This window comes from Quercus robur, chromosome 4 (genome assembly GCF_932294415.1).
Source record: "Quercus robur chromosome 4, dhQueRobu3.1, whole genome shotgun sequence".
Taxonomy (NCBI): Eukaryota; Viridiplantae; Streptophyta; class Magnoliopsida; order Fagales; family Fagaceae; genus Quercus; species Quercus robur.
In genome coordinates, this window is record NC_065537.1 from 29,240,117 (window position 1) to 29,258,849 (window position 18,733).

Sequence of the window (18,733 nt, forward strand, 5' to 3'; positions counted from 1 at the left end):
AACCAAACCAAATCCATGGCTGCCCAAGCTACACGACCATCTCAAGTCTGAAAGGAAACCCACCAAAATTTAAATCCATACCACAAGCACCAAACTAGAAATCCATTCAACCATCATTTACTAGAAAACCCAAAACCCAAATTAAAATACCAAACCCCACATATCTATAAATAGTAGTGCCCAAAATCCCAATTTTCAAACCCACACCCAAATCATCTAACCTAAAAATCAAAGAAAATTTAGAGAGAGAGAGAGAGAGAGAGAGGGAGAGAGAGAGAGAGAGAGAGAGGGTTATGGGTTTTGTCGGTCACCAAGGTTCAGTGAGAGAGAGGGGGACAATGGAGAAGAGAGGGAGATCACCTGAATTTGGTGAGAGAGAGAGAGGGACAAGAGAAGAGAGACAAAGAGAAAAGAGAGAGAAGAGAAGTAATGACGTTAATTTAAGTGTTTAGGGACAAAGTTGTCTTTTAGCGACTAAATTAGTTAGCCCAAATTTCAAGGTAAATTTATGTAATCTACCCTTATTATTATTATTTTTTGAGAGGAAAATTTTTGCAACTTTAAAAAGAGATAAACTTGCCTTTTGACTTTCATGTACTAAAGACAAGGGATTTCCCTTGGTATGAAGTAACTGGCTAGGTATTGAATTCCAAATTATTTTAGTGTTTTCATCAGCATCAACATTAGCCACAACAATGACAAAAGTGGCAACATTTATGACAACAACACTAACATTAATAACAATAATAACAATAGTCGGGAAGAGAATTATAACTCAACAAATATTTTTTAATGTTTCCAACTAAAATATCTAGTGTTTTAATGCTCTCTTCCCCAACATTAAACATATAAAAAAGAGGATAATTACACTCTTTTTTCATGAATTTTGGTAAATCGGCAGTACTCCAACTTAAAGTTGAAGGAAAAAAAAAATTAATCCCATGATAATTGTTTTGACCAAACACTAATTAGTCATTAAGTTAAGTTTCATCATAGTTTCTAGGAAATGCTTACATTTAAATAATAATAAAAAACTTCCTACGTCTTTTTCATCTCTTAATAACTTTTTCTTTTTCCAACAACTAAACTTCAATTTTCTAAATAACGCATGCCTTTAATAAGAGGTAATCACGTTTAGAAAAAAAAAAAAAAAAAAAAAACCTACATGGCATTTGCTTTAGCCTAAAGTTGCAATTAAAATACAGCAAAAGTAAGTTAGGTTAGATTAGAGATTTTAAAAACAATTTTTTTGAATTAGAATTTTAATTTAAATGTCTTGTTTGAGCAAATTTTGGAAACTTAAATCATCACGTTTGTGTCAAGAGTTTTGTATCTCAACTAGTTGATACATTTTTATATTTCGATCAAAAAATCCAAGATTTGAATTTCTCTCTCCTATTGTGAGTTTTAACTATCAAATTATCCTTTTAAAAAAATCATCACGTGTTGTTAAATTTATATTAAATATGCCCTTAATTTTAAATAAATAAAACCACCGCACACCCTTGGTGTGATGGTCACTCCACAGGTATAAGTGCTTGTGGAGTGTGGAGGGCAAGGGCCGGGGTTCAAGTCTTCAGGAGGGAGTTTCACACACATATACACTTAGATTAGGCTAGAGTAGAATTCTATCTTGTATAAAAAAAATAAAAAATAAATAAATTTAGACGCAACCTCAATGAGCTTTTAAGTCCTATATTGTCTGTTTTCTCGACCAAAAAAAAAGAATCTTATACTGTCAGTAGTAAAAATAAAAAAGAGACTATATTGTCAGGGAAAATATGCATTTGCTCCCAAACAACAAACTATGTAGTAAAATTCCCATATTTTTAAACTATTTAGCAAAATGCCCTTATTTTTGAAATTTCATTTTAACAAAATCAAGTTCTGTATAAAACTTGATATCTTTAAAATTGAGTTCTATGTATATTTTTAAATGCAATTCGACATTAGTAATGTCAAGTTCCACTTAAATTTTAAAAAAAATTTAAGTGGCAAAATATACATTGAACTCGACATCGTTAATATCGAGTTCTACCTATAACTCGATTTTATTAAAATTGAATTTAAAAAACATGAACATTTTACTGCATAATTTATAAATTAGAGGCAAATGCCTATTTTCCCCATATATCGCCCGTCTTCTTTTTGGTTCCTACTGCCTAGTCCATGCGTCTTACTAGTTAACTAGCTATCAAAATCTGATGATCCAATAGTTAATGTTGAAGGTACATGACAACCACACCTAGGCATCGTTCACATCTACTTTGTGTATTCCAATTTGTTATCTACCATAAAACAAAAAGAAAAGAAAAGAAAAAAAAAAGCACACTCGTGCACACAGCTAAAACTAGATTCTTTTGAATGCAAACACCAAATAAAGATCTCACTATCTCAGGCAAAACATTAAAAATTCCCAAGTCATAAATAATATAATTGTATCATCTAGAAGGTTCATGAATGCAAAAAAGCTTGAAGATCATCATCGTCTCAACAAAGTCAGGTAACATCACCAGACAACAAATTGCATGCATGTGCATTGAAATTAATAAAGAACCGACCTTCTTTAAAAAAAAAAAAAAAAAAATGCCTTAAACCATTTGGCTATGACAAATTTGGACATGCCCGAACTTTCATAGCCTTTGTCAACCCAAACCCACAACCCCCTCGATCACCATTTCAATTTTTCAATAATTATGCTTTGTTATTTTTCTTATTAAGATTGAGAGAGAATTCTATTATTTTATTTATAAAAATTAAGAGAGAAATCGATATAATTAATAATGTAGAGATACATATAATTGTATAGTTTCAAGGTTTAATTTGACTTGGTTTTTGAACCATACGTTTTAAATTTCTTGGCGTACAATGACACTTGTTTTCTTGATCACTCCCATAACCGAGTAATTAATTATTCAGCACATGAGGAGTGCCTAATTTTCCCCGATCACCATACTCACTGTGGGGGGGGGGGGGGGGGGGGGGGGGGGGGGGGAAGAGAGAGAGAGAGAGAGAGAAATGTTTTTTTTTTGTTTTTTATTTTCAAATGATGGATGGGTTATATTTAGCAAAAAAAATATTATGGAGTTTTGTCACATTATGTACTTTTTTTTAGGCCTAGGCAATCACTTTTGACTAGAATCTTTCTAAAGGAAAATGTCCTTTATCATGGCGTCGTTATCTGGGCATAAAAAAGCTTCAAAGCGTTTCAAAGGATACATTTGCGTCTATGATGTTTTCCTTTGTAGTAAAACTGTAGCTCATATTTTCATTTTGTGGTAAAAAGTTAAGCTTATTTCCATTGCCTTTATAGTAAAACTTTTCCTATATATATAGAGCGGGCACGTTCATCTAAATTGCTCTGAACTCACTACACTAGCTAGTATTAGTTAATTACATAGAGAAAAACATCATGCTTCTCGTAGTCATGATAGTGATTTCTCTAATGAGCATATCTGCACAAGAGGCTTGCATAATCTTCCATGGAGAACAAAAAATGATGAAACAAAACCAATTGTATGAGCTGCATGATCGGGTACTTTCATCAACAACCATCCAAAAGGCCTTTGCCGGTCACAATGTCTCTCCATTGCTCCGCCGACTGCTGAGGGCTCATGTCCCTCCATCTGCGCCCAATCCCGGCACCCAAATCCCGGCTTCAACAGCAACACACAACACTGCTCCTCAACCTCCATCCCCTACGTAACCCGCTTCATTATAGCGGTTTAGCGGATCCGAAGAGTAAGTGCTAGCAGAAGAAACGAGACCTAGCTATAGACTAGCATCAAAAGAAGTTGGTGGTAGTAACAATATGTAACAATAAAGGATCTCAAGAACTCATTAACTTAGTGTTTTTTAATTGGAACCCTAACTAGGTTAAAAGCTAATGCTATTGTAAACTTGCAGTTCATGATTTTATGCTTAATAGTAGATCACGTGCTCTTTTTTCTTTGATAATTAAGAGTAACTAATCGCTAAATCGTTTGACGCATGAGATAAAAAAAAAATTATGTATATACTTCTCTCAAAGAAATAATAGCTTGAAAATGAATAAAGTTTCACCTTCTACTCATAATATGGCTAAGAGCATGTTGTGAAACTAATTAGAAATAAAATCAAACATTTAAAGAAAGAAAAAAAATTTGCTTATCAACTTCTAATTGATAACCAGTGCAGTTTGATGATCTTAAAACAAATTAAATAAAAAGTCTATGCACTTTGGTAAGGGAAGGAGAGAGTTTTTTGTTTTGTTAATCTACTAAAATTTTATTTCAAAATAAGATTTACATCAACACTACAATGTCACAAACAATTAATCTAATTCTTGTATCAGCACTTACAAATTTCAAAACTTGAAGAAAAAAAATTCCAACCTTTTACATGTGCAAAAAACTGAAAAAGATATGGACATTCTTTTTGTCCATACAAATATTTTATGAAAGTAAATTTTCGGTATAAAAAAAAGTAATAGGATCCAACTTTTACACCAACCTATTGAAATAAAACTAAAATCAATCTAAATTCACAAATGAATTGGGCTGTGACATCATCATAAAGACTATAATCATTTAAAACATAGGAGTGGTAGAACCAACAACCATGTTATTCAGCTATAAATATCCAATTAACAATGATGAAAGAGAATTCTTTAAAAATAATGAATAAAAAACCCGTGCTACAGGTCAAATGTTTTTGGTATATTTTATTTATAAATTAGTTGAAAATCCGTGCTATGCACGAAAACTTGCCTGTTTCTGTGATAGACTCAAATAATTTAATAAAAACATAAATTGATTATGAATTTATACCATTACTGAAGTTCCTAGAATCATATTGATCCCAATAACCATAAGATCTCTAGGATTTTTCAAACTCGCCTTTTGAATTCCCCTCTAATTGAGCTCCCTATAAGCATCAACAAAGAAATAGTCAAAAGATAAAATGGATCAAATCAATATTCAAGCAATATAAAGTAGTTTTCTAAAAAAACCATGACAATGAAAATAAATTGTATGTACCTAAAATAAGACTTCAGATGTTATGTCAAAGCTGTTTACCTTCTCTCTCAAGCTCTCTCTTACATCTAGCGTTAGGGATAACTTTTGCTTTTGCACACCTAAAACCGAAATAAAATTTTATAAGAAATTAATGAGAGTAAATTTGGTTCAAGCATTTCTTCAAATGCTCAAATACATTGAGGTGGAATTGAGAAACCGGAGGGAAAAAAATGATTAGAAAAACCGCAAAATCCTTAGTACATAGTATAAAAAAAAAAAAAAAAAAAAAAAATTCACAATCTGTAGATAGATCGTAATTATTGTAACATTAATTTCACATAAAATGCATTCACATCACTTTTTTGTTTTGAAATGGGACATTCACATCACATTTAGTACTGTACAACAATCACAATTTGCCATCACTAAAGTAGTGACATTTGTAGCGGAACCTTCAATTATCTACCACGTGTATTCCTCATTATACATGACATTAAGTAAGGAATGCCATAAAAAATATTTGCATCTGCATAGGAAAAATTAGATAAATACAAACCATTAATTCTCTCCACTTCTGGGTTGTGTGCTCCAAGCAACCCTGCAAAACCAAAAGGAATTAAAAAAAAGAAAAGGAAGAGAAAGAGGTATATGAGAAACCATAAAACAAATGTTTTTTTTATTATTAATTATAGAAAATTAAAGCAATAAGTGTTACTGGGTCTAAACACTAAACTATGAAAAAAAAGAAAAAGAAAAAAAGAATCATAAGTAGTCTTCTTGATAAGTTACCACATTCAAGCATTTATAAGGTTTACTACCTAAAACAATTGAAGCAACTAGTAAGTTACCCATACGATGCTAGATAATTTTGTGATATTTTATATAAGATGGTTTTGGATAATGTTATATATATATTATAAAGAAAAAGTAAACTAAATTAGAGTAAAGAAACATATACATTTTTTTTTTTTTTTTTGAGGAAGTACATTTTGATATATTAAAATTTAGTTTAGTAGCTTCATTGTATATTTGTAGCAATCTTAAAGGTAATATTAATTTTTTTAAGAATCATGAAACCAAAAATAAATGCAAGAGAGTAATGGGACTATGAAAATCAACTAATGTGTGTTGTGTTCACATATTTCATACCATGAATGAAAGTATGTCCAACTCTCTGACTGTCTTCCACTCATCAATAGTGCGACACTAAGACATAGTGTGGGCAAGTGTGTATACATGTGTCTTATAGATGATTTAAAATTAAATCATGGTAGAATATGATTTTACATTGCGCACCAAATATTATTTGTACTTATATACCCAAAATAATAACTATCCAACCAAATTACCTAAACCTTAATCATATTTGAGCCCCTAATTTAAAAAGAAAATAATTACCCATAGGGGTTTCGGCATCTTGACGGTGGTGGGAGACTAGTATAACGGAGGTGGTGACCCCTTAGATTTTTCTTTCTCTCTCTTTCTAATATTTTGTTAGTTTTATGTCTTTTACTTTGGTCATATATAGTGAAATAGTGCATTTTATTAAACAATCCACAACACTTTTGTATCTCTCTATCTCTCTCTAGGGCCTTATTTGGTTAGTTATTATTATTAATCCTTACCTATTTTATTTTATTCTTGCTTTTTTTTTTAAAAAAAATACTAAAATAGTGGGTATGCTAAAAGACATGAAGAATAGAAAAATGTGTGGTGTAAGGTTCAACAATTAATGAGATAATAGTAAAATAAGTTAATGTGAACTTTTGGGTAATGGTAAAAAAAAGTTAAAGAAAGAGGTAAAAATAAGGTTAAATGCAAAATTAGAGCGCTACTTGGCAGGACCTCATGCACTACCGCATGAGGTCTCTGCCTTTATATATATAGATGATAATAAGTAATGAAAATATATTCTTGGTAAGTTGCCACATTCAAGCATTTATAAGGTTTACTACCCAAAACAAGATTTAGAGGCGCAGAGTTGAGGGTTGGCAATAGTCGAAACAACAGAGACTATAAACATAGAAATGGAAAGAGAGATCTATGTCTTAGGAAGGGAAGAGGTGCAGATTCTAGGGTTTTTGTGTAGTGTATTCTTAAATTTTTTTCCCCTCTTTAGCAGTGTGTTATAATTTGTTTGGAAGGGAGAAAGAGAGCTAGTTTGTTTTACTTAAAATATTGCTAACGTTTATCGGGTTTTTTTTTTTTTTTGGGGGGGGGGGGGGGGAGAAGAGAATTTTTAAATTTTAAATATTGCTAATGTGAAAAGTTGTGTGAATTCAAATCATACATGGCAAGCTCTCAAAAAGTCAAAAAAAGTTAGAAACTTTGGTTTTTATAGTATATATAGATAGATTTGGATTACATCCAGTAATTTTTTAACTGGAACCTCTTTTTGTTTTAATGAGAAACTGCCACGTCATCCACTAATTAAATAAAAGGTCGAGATTAAAACTCATCACCACTTGTCATTGTATATTTAAAATAAAAGGACATGTTCAGTTAAAAAAATACTGGAGGTAAGCTAAACCCTATATAGATATAGATTAAATCTTACTACCCAAAACAAGATTTAGAGGCGCAGAGTTGAGGGTTGGCAATAGTCGAAACAACAAAGACTATAAACATAGAAATGGAAAGAGAGATCTATGTCTTAAGAAGGGAAGAGGTTTTTGTGTAGTGTGTTCTTAATTTTTTTTCCTCTTTAGTAGCCTGTTATAATTTGTTTGGGAGGGAGAAAGAGAGCCAATTTGTTTTACTTAAAATATTGCTAATGTTTATCAGGTTTTTTTTTTTTTTTTTTTTTTTTGGGGGGGGGGGGGGTGGGAAGGGGGAGAAAGAGATTTTTTTAATTAATTTTTTATTTTTTAAATATCGCTAATGTGAAAAATTGTGTGAATTCAAATCATACATGGCAAGGTCTCAAAAAGTCAAAAAAAGTAAGAAACTTTTGGTTTTATAGTATATATAGATAGATTTGGCTTGCATCAAATACTTTTTTAACTGGAACCTTCTTTTGTTTTAATGAGAAATTGTCACATTATCCACTAACTAAATAAAAGGTAGAGATTAAAACTCATTACCGCTTGTCATTGTATATTTAAAATAAAAGAACATGTTCAGTTAAAAAAGTACTGGAGATAAGCCAACCCTATATAGATATGGATTAAATCTAAAGAATAAACACAAATTTAATGCTCTCTCTCTTAAATTTGGCAAGTCTTGCAACCAAATACCTCCAAAAATTAACAAAGGGGAAAAAGAAAAGAGGGGGGGGGGGGGGGGTGGGTATAGGGCGTGGCAAAATTTCCCTCCCCAAAAATTTTCAAAATAAAAAATTCTAGCATCCCCATTACCATCATCCTTATTTCCCAAGGTTGAGATTTTTGTGTTAAGTGTTTTGATTCAAAGTTATATTATTTTACATAAAATTTATTTTCTTCTAGTCATATTACAAGTTTATATTATAGGGAGAAAGTATCTCTTTAAACTATCTTTTTATTGAATGTGAATTTTGAAAATCTAACTGTTAAATTGTATGTTCTTATTACTTCCTCCATGCTTAAAATTCCAAAAATCAAATATTAGTCGCTATGTCATCAATCAAATATTTAATTTTCACATTTTTGTAATTTAAAATTATATATAAAAAATAAGTTTATTGATCATATACTAAATAATATATGATTCGAACAAAATTTGACATATATGTTAAGAACATAAAAAACATATAATTGAATGGTTAGATTTTGAAAATTCTCACCCAATAAATAGATATCGAATGAGTTTGAAGAGTTTCTTTCTAAATTAATTTGAAAAGAAACCTTGTTATAGATAGTGGGTTTTTTTTTTTTTTTTTTTTTTTTTTTGGCTCGTCTACAATTCAAAAGAATCAAAAGATAAGAAACTTAAATAAATAAAATGATAATTTAGAAAATCAAATAAATATTTTTGAATTCATATTTAAATATAAAATATTACACTTAATTGTTGTCCTAAGTTTCAAATTGTATTCCAGTTATGCCTTTATAGTTTATATCTTTGTTTTTTGCGCAATGAAAGTATGAAACACAACTAGATATTCATGGAATGATAACTTGTGGAAAAAATAAATTTTAGCAAACGAACCAACATCATCAAAAATAATCAGATGAGTTTAATAATTCAATATGCTACTTATCACGAAAATAATTGAACACCTCAAAATTAAGATAAAAAAAATCGCCTATGAATATTAAAAAATAGAGATTGTATTTTATAAATTATAACGGTGTGAATATTGTTAAATTTTGTAAAACAAAGAGACAATTGTAGAGATTGAAAATGAGCAGAAACAATAGAAAATAAGAATACAAGGGTTATATGGTTCAAATTAACAACCTATGATCACAGAGAAAGCTCTTAGAAGCTATATCTCTACTCTAAGCATTATTGTTTATTGCAAAGAACTTAGGAAGAGTATAGATAGGGGCTAGCTCTACATATGGACTCACAATATATTTGTGTCTCTTAAACCATTTTACATAATCACATAACAGACAATATCTTTAATACTTCCCCTTAAAATCGGTGTACAAGTTTAATTATGCCTTAAAGTTTGGAATATAAGCTGGTACGGTGAAGATCCTTCAAAGATGCCTTGGACGACTGGACTGGACACAATGGAGAAAGAACCATGCTAACTGGGATGAAGATTACAAATAAATGTCGGAACATGGCTAGCTGCAAGGTCCTGAGAATAGATGCATCAGCGACCAAGGAGAACTAATATGGCTTAAGAATGGCTACACCAATGGCCTGAGGAATATCAATGAAGGCGACGTTATAATGAAGTACTTGTGAGTGAATTGGCGAATTTTATGTAGATTGGACCTAAAATGAATGAGAAAAGAGCCAATTTCAATGACTTAGGAGACTTTTATGGGATGGGAATATTGACCTTAAAATTAAAATCAACGCAAAAAAGCGAGTAGGATAGGTATGGTTTGATAAAACTCAACCATGTTTAATGGTCTAACTATATATTTTTTTTCTTATATCCTTTATACTTGCAAAATTTTTGAAAAAGTAAAAATTAATAACTATGCCATCAATGAATTTTTTAAATTGCAAGTTTTTGTAATTTAAAATTATATTTAAAATATAATTTTATATATCATATAGTAAATAATATCCAATTGGCACAACATTTGACAAGTATATTAAAAGCATAAAGAACTATAATTCCACGGCTAGATTTTCAAAATATGTAGTAATGTTAATGATATTGAGTAACCAATTTCGTAACTAAATTTTGTTCTAAAAACTCCCAACTTGATTCACTATTTTCTAGTGAATTTGGTGTTTTGGGAAAAGAGCATTTGAAGCTTTTTATAGTGATCCGAGAGGGATGCAGGGCTCTTCCCAACCAATGTGAGATTAGTTTTGCATGATTTTTGTAATAAAAACTTTCCTTACAGGGCATCTGTATTCCTACATCCGTGTGCATACTTGAAGGTGTGAGCACATGGGCAAAGTATGCGTATACATGATTTAGACATGCGCACACAAACTTAGGTTCCCGAAGGTTTTTCCTGAATGTTCAATTAGTGTATAAAACACCTTAAACGTTTAGACCCCTAATTTACAAAATACCAATTCAAGCTTATTATCAAACAATATATGTGCGGAAAATGAACATAAGCTTATAACAAAATTGATAAACAATCTAAACCAAATAAAATCACATCCATAGCAGAAATTAAATGACAAAGATTAAGGGAAGAGAGATGCAAATATAAGGACAACACAACAATGTGTTATCGAAGAGGAAACCGAAGCCCTCGGCGTAAAACCTCTCCACCGCCTTCCAAGCGGTTAACAATCCACTAAAGAATGAAGTTGGGATACATGAACAGCTGAAGACCCTCCAAGTCTAATCTACCCAGTGTACCTAAGCCCTCCAAGTTTCTTGCTTCAACGAGATTACGTCGAACATTTGTCTTCTTTAGCTTACCGGATTCCACTATAACCCATAGCATCAACCAATATCAATTAGTCCCTTCTTAACTGCTTCCTAAACACCAAATAGTCTTCTCACAAATATGGGTATGGTGAGAAAAGGTTTTGGCTAATGTACCTCTCAAGGATGTAACAATGGAGATGGTGAGAGTTGAGGAATTTGAAGAGTCACTAAGTAAAGATTGTGGATGAGTCAATCTTGTTTTTCTCTAGGGTTTCTCTCTCAAAATTCTCTCTGGATGCTCTCCATATTTTGTGGGTATAAGGGGTATTTATACTAGAGTGAGAAAGGAATGCGAAGAGTCAGTTTTTCCATAACAGAGTAGACTGGCGACTTGGCCTCGCGACTTAATTGAGTTGCGAGTCCAAGCCGCGAGCTAACTAAATGGCCAGTTTGGACTTTATGTCCTGTAGTGCTACAGCTGGCATGATGGTTCAGCTTCTTTGCATGCTTCACTCATGTGCATCTTCTGGCGGCTTGCAAGTCACGAGTCCCTGCTTCACTTCACAGTCTTGAGCATTTCTTCACACTCTCTCACACACTACCCTTACATGATTCCCACCTAGACACAGGGTTACTAATTGCTAAATTATAAGCAAATTTGGCACAAAATAAAGCCAACAAGATGGTTGATTAAATCAACCTTACAGTCTCCCCCTTTGGCTATTCCGTGACAAAACCCTAAAACAAACTCTAGACTTAACATGTGAGTTGGGAACAGTTGAATAAAACTTATTCACACTTAACTCTAGAATCTATGAAGCTCTTGAACCATAAGAATAAGTATCTCCTGAAACACATCAACACAATATGATCATTGTATGCAAAAAACTTGTAATGCATATGGAGCAAGCACAATGCGATCAAGCAAAAATGGAATTAAAGAATAAACCATGACTTGACCAAAAACAAACAATCACTATAAATAGTGACCACAATGCTCATTCACACAAGGAATGAACATCCAGACAGAGTAGACTGGCGACTTGGCCTCGCGACTTAACTGAGTTGCGAGTCCAAGCCGCGAGCTAACTAAATGGCCAGTTTGGACTTTATGTCCTGTAGTGCTACAGCTGGCATGATGGTTCAGCTTCTTTGCATGCTTCACTCATGTGCATCTTCTGGCGGCTTGCAAGTCACGAGTCCCTGCTTCACTTCACAGTCTTGAGCATTTCTTCACACTCTCTCACACACTACCCTTACATGATTTCCACCTAGACACAGGGTTACTAATTGCTAAATTATAAGCAAATTTGGCACAAAATAAAGCCAACAAGATGGTTGATTAAATTCAACCTTACAGTCTCCCCCTCTGGCTATTCCGTGACAAAACCCTAAAACAAACTCTAGACTTAACATGTGAGTTGGGAACAGTTGAATAAAACTTATTCACACTTAACTCTAGAATCTATGAAGCTCTTGAACCATAAGAATAAGTATCTCCTGAAACACATCAACACAATATGATCATTGTATGCAAAAAACTTGTAATGCATATGGAGCAAGCACAATGCGATCAAGCAAAAATGGAATTAAAGAATAAACCATGACTTGACCAAAAACAAACAATCACTATAAATAGTGACCACAATGCTCATTCACACAAGGAATGAACATCTAGACATGCGAGCTAATAAGCTCAATGAAAAGTATCATTTGCATGTCCAACACTCAACCGATACATAAACACTAGGTAAATGCGTCAAGGATAAAAATCCATCAAGGATAAAAATCCAACAAAGCGCACAAGAGTGATGTACTTAAAGAAAATGCAAAACATTAAACAACAAGTACTACGCTACAAAGCAAAGGTACAAAACCCAAAGTACATAGAAACTGAATATAAACTAAGTCATGTGATAACAAATAAACAAAGTAACATAGTCATATGGTAGCAAATAAACAAAGCATTAAACATAGGCATCTCGTGCTCAACATTAGCTCCTTCTCAACATCAATACTCCCCCTATCATTATTCTCTCCCTATCGTCATCATCTCCCCCTTTTTATCATGGAATAGCTAGTCCTCATTTTATTCTAACTTCCTTTGGATTTGGTCTAATTGGGTTTGGAGAGAAGTGAACTTCGTATCACAACGGATGTGGTGATGGTGTAGGAGAGTAGCAAGTCCGAACATCTTGGTGCTTATGTCGTGGATGGATGCCATAATGTTATCCAATTTCTTATCATAGGAGGATGAGGCAGAGTGTGAACCAATAGGAGGAGCTGAAGTTTCTGTCTTGATTCCCTTTCAACTATGACTAATGCTAGCATTGAGTGTACGAATGTTGATTGGACTTGGCTTCAGGTAAGGAGACTCATTGTCAGATGGATGAACGCCTTTGAACTTTAAAATCCTTGAAATGAGGCAGCACAAAGGAATGCATGCCCTTGAATTAGTTCGTAGAACTGTTTTGCGCAAAAGATGAAAGATATGAGCACAGATGTCGATCTCTTCATCCAAAATCAGATCATGAAGGAACAAGGCTCTCCCTAGACTCATCATATGTTCAGTGCTGGATAAAGGATATAGATTGTGGAACATGATTATGGTAAGTTCCCTTAGTTCGGTGATCGGGTCCTTTTTGGCCTAAGAAAGGGGTCATCAATATCAATCACCGGCTCTTTTCCCTTGTTGCTACCTCCTTTCATAGATTTACTCTTGAATGGAGACATTTTTAAGTTGCATCATGTTACATCAGGGAGCAATAGAGACCACACAAGACAACAAACTCTATTAGCACAGAGTTAGTCCCAAAAAAATATTGTGGAAAAACCCTAAATTCATTAGATTAGGATCACAATCATGTCATAGAATGTGTGTGTGCTACAAATAACACATTTGTGCAGCCAAAGACAGTGAAATAACACATATCCAACATAACCCACACAACAATCTCCGCAACATAGCAAATACCCATATTCAACCATCAATAAATCTCAAATCTCAATAACAACTCACAAATCAAGAAGTTCAAGGCAAAGAGCATGAAATACTTAGGAAAAATAAGAAAACCTATACCTTTTTCTTGAAGATTGAAGTACAAATGATGAGTAACAATGGGGATTTTTGGGAGGAACACGGTGGGTTTGAGAGAGGTTCAATCAGGGAAGACAATGAGTAGTCACAAAAGTTCGACGGAAAACGCAAACGTTTTAAAAACTGACCAATTTGCGCAAAACACGCGATATTCACGACTGATTTAAGTCGCGAGCAAGTCACCAGGGTAAGTCGCGAGACTCTTTGAAACCAAAATTTTTGAAAATTTTTCTATGTGTTTTTCGCGACTAGAAGTTTGTTGAAGGCAAAAATTTCACAAGAAAGCCGATTCCATGAAAAGTAAAGAAGGCCCAATTCAAGCAGCAAGAAGAATCAACATTAAGGCCCTATTTATGTTCAGATTTCTAGCAAAAAAGGCCATTAAAAAATCCAGCAAAATCCAGTGAAAGAACTGGGCTGGGATACCTAGAGGCTGCCAGAGGCCCGGGATCCTCGGGTAATGCAGCACAGCTAATGTGGGATTGAGACAGCTCAAGAGAGGTACCACGAAATACAAGAAATGAAGAACATATATGTCCTTCTCAAGTACCCAATGGTACAGTAAAGAATCAGAAAGTATAAAGCAAACATTCATGAACAAAGGAGCTATACCACAAGGAACCAAGAATGAGAAAACCATAAGCAGAAGCGACTGGAAGGGAACTTTCAACCCAACAGTAAAAGATTCCAACTATTTGGGAATAATGATAGCAAGGAAAGGCAACCAAAAGCTGAGTTTGAAAAGTAAGAAACCTTGAAAAAAGAGAGATTGAAGGTCAACTGCCCAAGGATGCTCTGGAATGGAAAGTCAGCAAGTGACTTTTAGAGAAACAGCACTAAAAGATGAAAACTATGAGAAAAAAGAGAAGAGACCAGCCCCTGTGCAACTATCACAGCACGAGCTCTGAGGGGCAAAAGAGAGAAATCACTAGTACCTCAGAACCCTTGAAAACACACTATAAAAGGAAGAGAAAACCCATGTTGAGAGGGGGGATTTTCAGTCGGAAGAATATCATAACAGAACCATTAGAACTCTGTAAAATTTAAAAAAAACAGAGGAACGTCTCCCGGTATCCCAGAAACAACCACTATAGCACATACTTGGATTCAAAAGGATTCAAACTTTGCAAGTCTTAGAGGCTTGGATAGCCATCAAAGTCTGTAATTTTTGAGCTTATTTGAACCTTGTATCACGTCTTAGTGAGCACGTTTGTAATCCACAATTAAGAAAAGCTAATGAAGTATTTCTTATTAATTTGAGGATCTCTAATAATTGTTTTGTTTATTTCCTAATTACTTTACATTCCTTTTGCATGTTTTCATTATTATTCAATACAAATATTCTCGTTTGCTAGTTTATGTGTATTGTAGGAAGCTTGCCTTGTGCATCACTTGGTTCTTAAACAGCCCTTTTAGCTGCGGTAAACCAAGCCCAGTCCACCAAAATACAACTATTTGGCCCAGGATCCTTAGGCCTGTGTGCTAAAGAAAAAGGCACTCTCACATTTTGGCAACTCCACTGGGGATTGGGAAAAAGGAGAGAGAATAAGCAGTCCCTTCGCAAGCATGGCTCCAAAGCTAGGAAACACCAAAAGGAAGGAAAGTTCTTTTTAAAGTGTGGGTTCATCCAAAGAACGTCCCACCAGGAGACTTTATATGGAATTTTGGGGAACCTCCCAACACAAGATAAGTTTTAGGCGTCATTATTTTCTCTACTTTACAATTTGAACATAATGGATCATTGCCCTGCTTTAAAAAAAAAAAAAAAAAAAAAAAACAGGGTGTCATGTAGTAATATTTAAACAATCATAATATTGTCTCATTGCTTGAAAGAAAAATGGAGAAGTGAACAAATAAAATATATTGATGAAATGAAGAATGTATGAGCTACATAGTAAAGCAATTGCCTCACGCTTAGGGGCTGAATTATTTTCTTTAAAAAAAAAATCATAATATTGTTTCATTTGTTTAAAAAGAAAAAAGAAGAAAGAGAAGTAAGTGAATCAAAGAGATTTGATGAAATGTAAATTACATAGCAAAGCAATTTCCTCACGTTGTGGGGCAAAATAATTTTGCAGTAACTTGATAATAATATCATATGGCGCAGATTAACAAAATGGACAAGTTCCTTGGCTCCGCCCACGGATTTAGCAAAATGGAGTAGTTCCATGATTCCAGCAAAGCCTTGGAGATCCTTGATCCCAGCAAAGCCTAGGAAATCCTTGGTCCCAACAAAGCTGAGGAGATCCTTTATTCCAGCAAGGCTAAGTACATTCTTAATTCCAGCAAAGTCTAGGAGATCCTTGACTCCAGGAAAGCAAAGCCTGAGAGATCCTTGATCCCAACAAAGTTGAGAAAATCCTTGGTCCCAACAAAGCTGAGGAGATCCTTTATTCCAACAAAGCTGAGGAGATCCTTTATTCCAACAAGGCTGAGTACATCCTTAATTCCAGCAAAGTTTAGAAGATCCTTGACTCTAGGAAAGCAAAGCCTGGGAGATCCTTGATCCTAACAAAGCTGAGGAGATCCTTTATTCCAGCAAGGCTGAGTACATCCTTAATACCAGCAAAGTTTAGGAGATCCTTGACTCTAGGAAAGCAAAGATTGGGAGATCCTTGATCCCAACAAAGCTGAGGAGATCCTTTATTCCAGCAAGGCGGAGTACATACTTAATTCCAGCAAAGTCTAGGAGATCCTTGACTCCAGGAAAACAAAGTCTGGGAGATCCTTGGTCCCAACAAAGCTGAGGAGATCCTTTATTCCAGCAGGGCCGAGTACATCCTTAATTCCAGCAAAGTCTAGGAGATCCTTGATTCCAGGAAAGCAAAGCCTGGGAGATCCTTGATCCCAACAAAGCTGAGGAGAACCTTTATTACAGCAAGACTGAGTACACCCTTAATTCCAGCAAAGTCTAGGAGATCCTTGACTGCAGGAAAGCAAAGCCTGGGAGATCCTTGATCCCAACAAAGCTGAGGAGATCCTTTATTCCAGCAAGGCTGACTACATCCTTAATTTCAGCAAAGTCTAGGAGATCCTTGACTCCAAGATAGTAAAGCCTGGGAGATCCTTGATCCCAACAAAGCTGAGGAGATCCTTTATTCCAGCAAGGGTAAGTACACCCTCAATTCCAGGAAAGCCTAAAAGATCGTTGGTTCCAGCAAAGGCGAAGTATTTCCACTGATCCAGCAAAGTAAAATGGTTTAAAAAAAAAAAAATGGAGGCATCCGGAAAATGGATAAAAGTTCCACAATAGAATCAAGAGAAGGTGGATCAAGCATGATTCAAAAACTGCCTCATGTCTTGGGGGATAAAGCCTATTATGCGGTAGACCTTAAATATATTTTGAAGAAAATCAATAGAAACACTATATTGCAAGTCAGCAGCAAAATCAACATTATTGATAGCTCAACAACTATACAGTGCGTCTATCATTTCTTGCAGCTCAACAATTAGGCTCACCCATGGAAATAACAAGATTTGGAGGAGATACAGAAGCTACTGAAGGACACCTACAACTAGCTCTAAAGGCCAACCACAACATCACAAGTATTGCCTGATCCTCTCAATGTACCACTAGCATGTGAAAGAGGGATTGAATGGGAAGCCCACAAAAGTTGTTGCCAATCTTAGTCCTTTCATCTAGTATAAAGTAAACTTTGTGGAAAATATACTTTATGATAAATCGGCTCCAGTTGAAGAATATCACATTGTTAAGATCCTAGGGGGCTCTCATCTCTAGGATCTCGGGGGGCTCCCATCTCAGAAGAAGGAAGCAATACCCATGGTTTGAGGGATCCCCCAGACAGAAATAAGGCAGAAGGAGGAAGGCTAATATACTGCTTATGAAGGTCTCGGAGAAACTTACGGATATGGAAAGGAAGGCATAAATCCTACCAAAGAAAAAAAAAACTAGAAGAGGTGAACTTGGGGGCTGACCCAAGGAACCCAGGGCCTATCCTAATCAGCAGTCAGTTATCAATAAAAAAAAAAAAAAGAGCAATTGGTGGAGCTCCTGGCCACCAGTTCACCAATGAGAGCAACCTTAGATGACTCATAAAAGAAGATTATTTCCATAAAGGATTTGTTTATAGCCAAGAGAGGATATTTTAGAAGATCCTCGGAGAAGAAAACAAATCCTCAACCCTTTAAGGAAAAGAAAAGAAATCAGTTCAGTAAGCCCACTTGAAAACGAGAGGCTACGAAGGAACTTTTTCTGAAGATTGAAAAATTCAATGGTCATGAACAAATTTTCCAAGTGGCATGGCCTAGGACTTGAGAAAGGGAAAATTTTCCATTTACCTAGCCCGGGACTTGATCAAAACACAAATTTTCCAAGTGGAATGGCCTAGGACTTGGGAAAGGGAAAATTTTCCATGTACCTAGCCCAGGACTTGACCAAAACAGATTTTTCTAAGTGGCATGGCCTAGGACTTGGGAAAGGGCAAATTTTCCATGTACCTAGCCCAAGATTTGATAAAAAAAAAAAAAAAAAAAAAAAAAAAAAAAAAAAAAAAATTCCAAGTGGCATGGCCTAGGACTTGGGAAAGGGAAAATTTTCCATGTACCTAGCCCAAAACTTGACTAAAACAGATTTTTTCCAAGTGACATGGCCTAAGACTTGGTAAAAGCAAACTTTCCATGTACCTGGCCCAAGACTTGGCCTAGAACAATTTTTCTAAATACATGGCCCAGAAA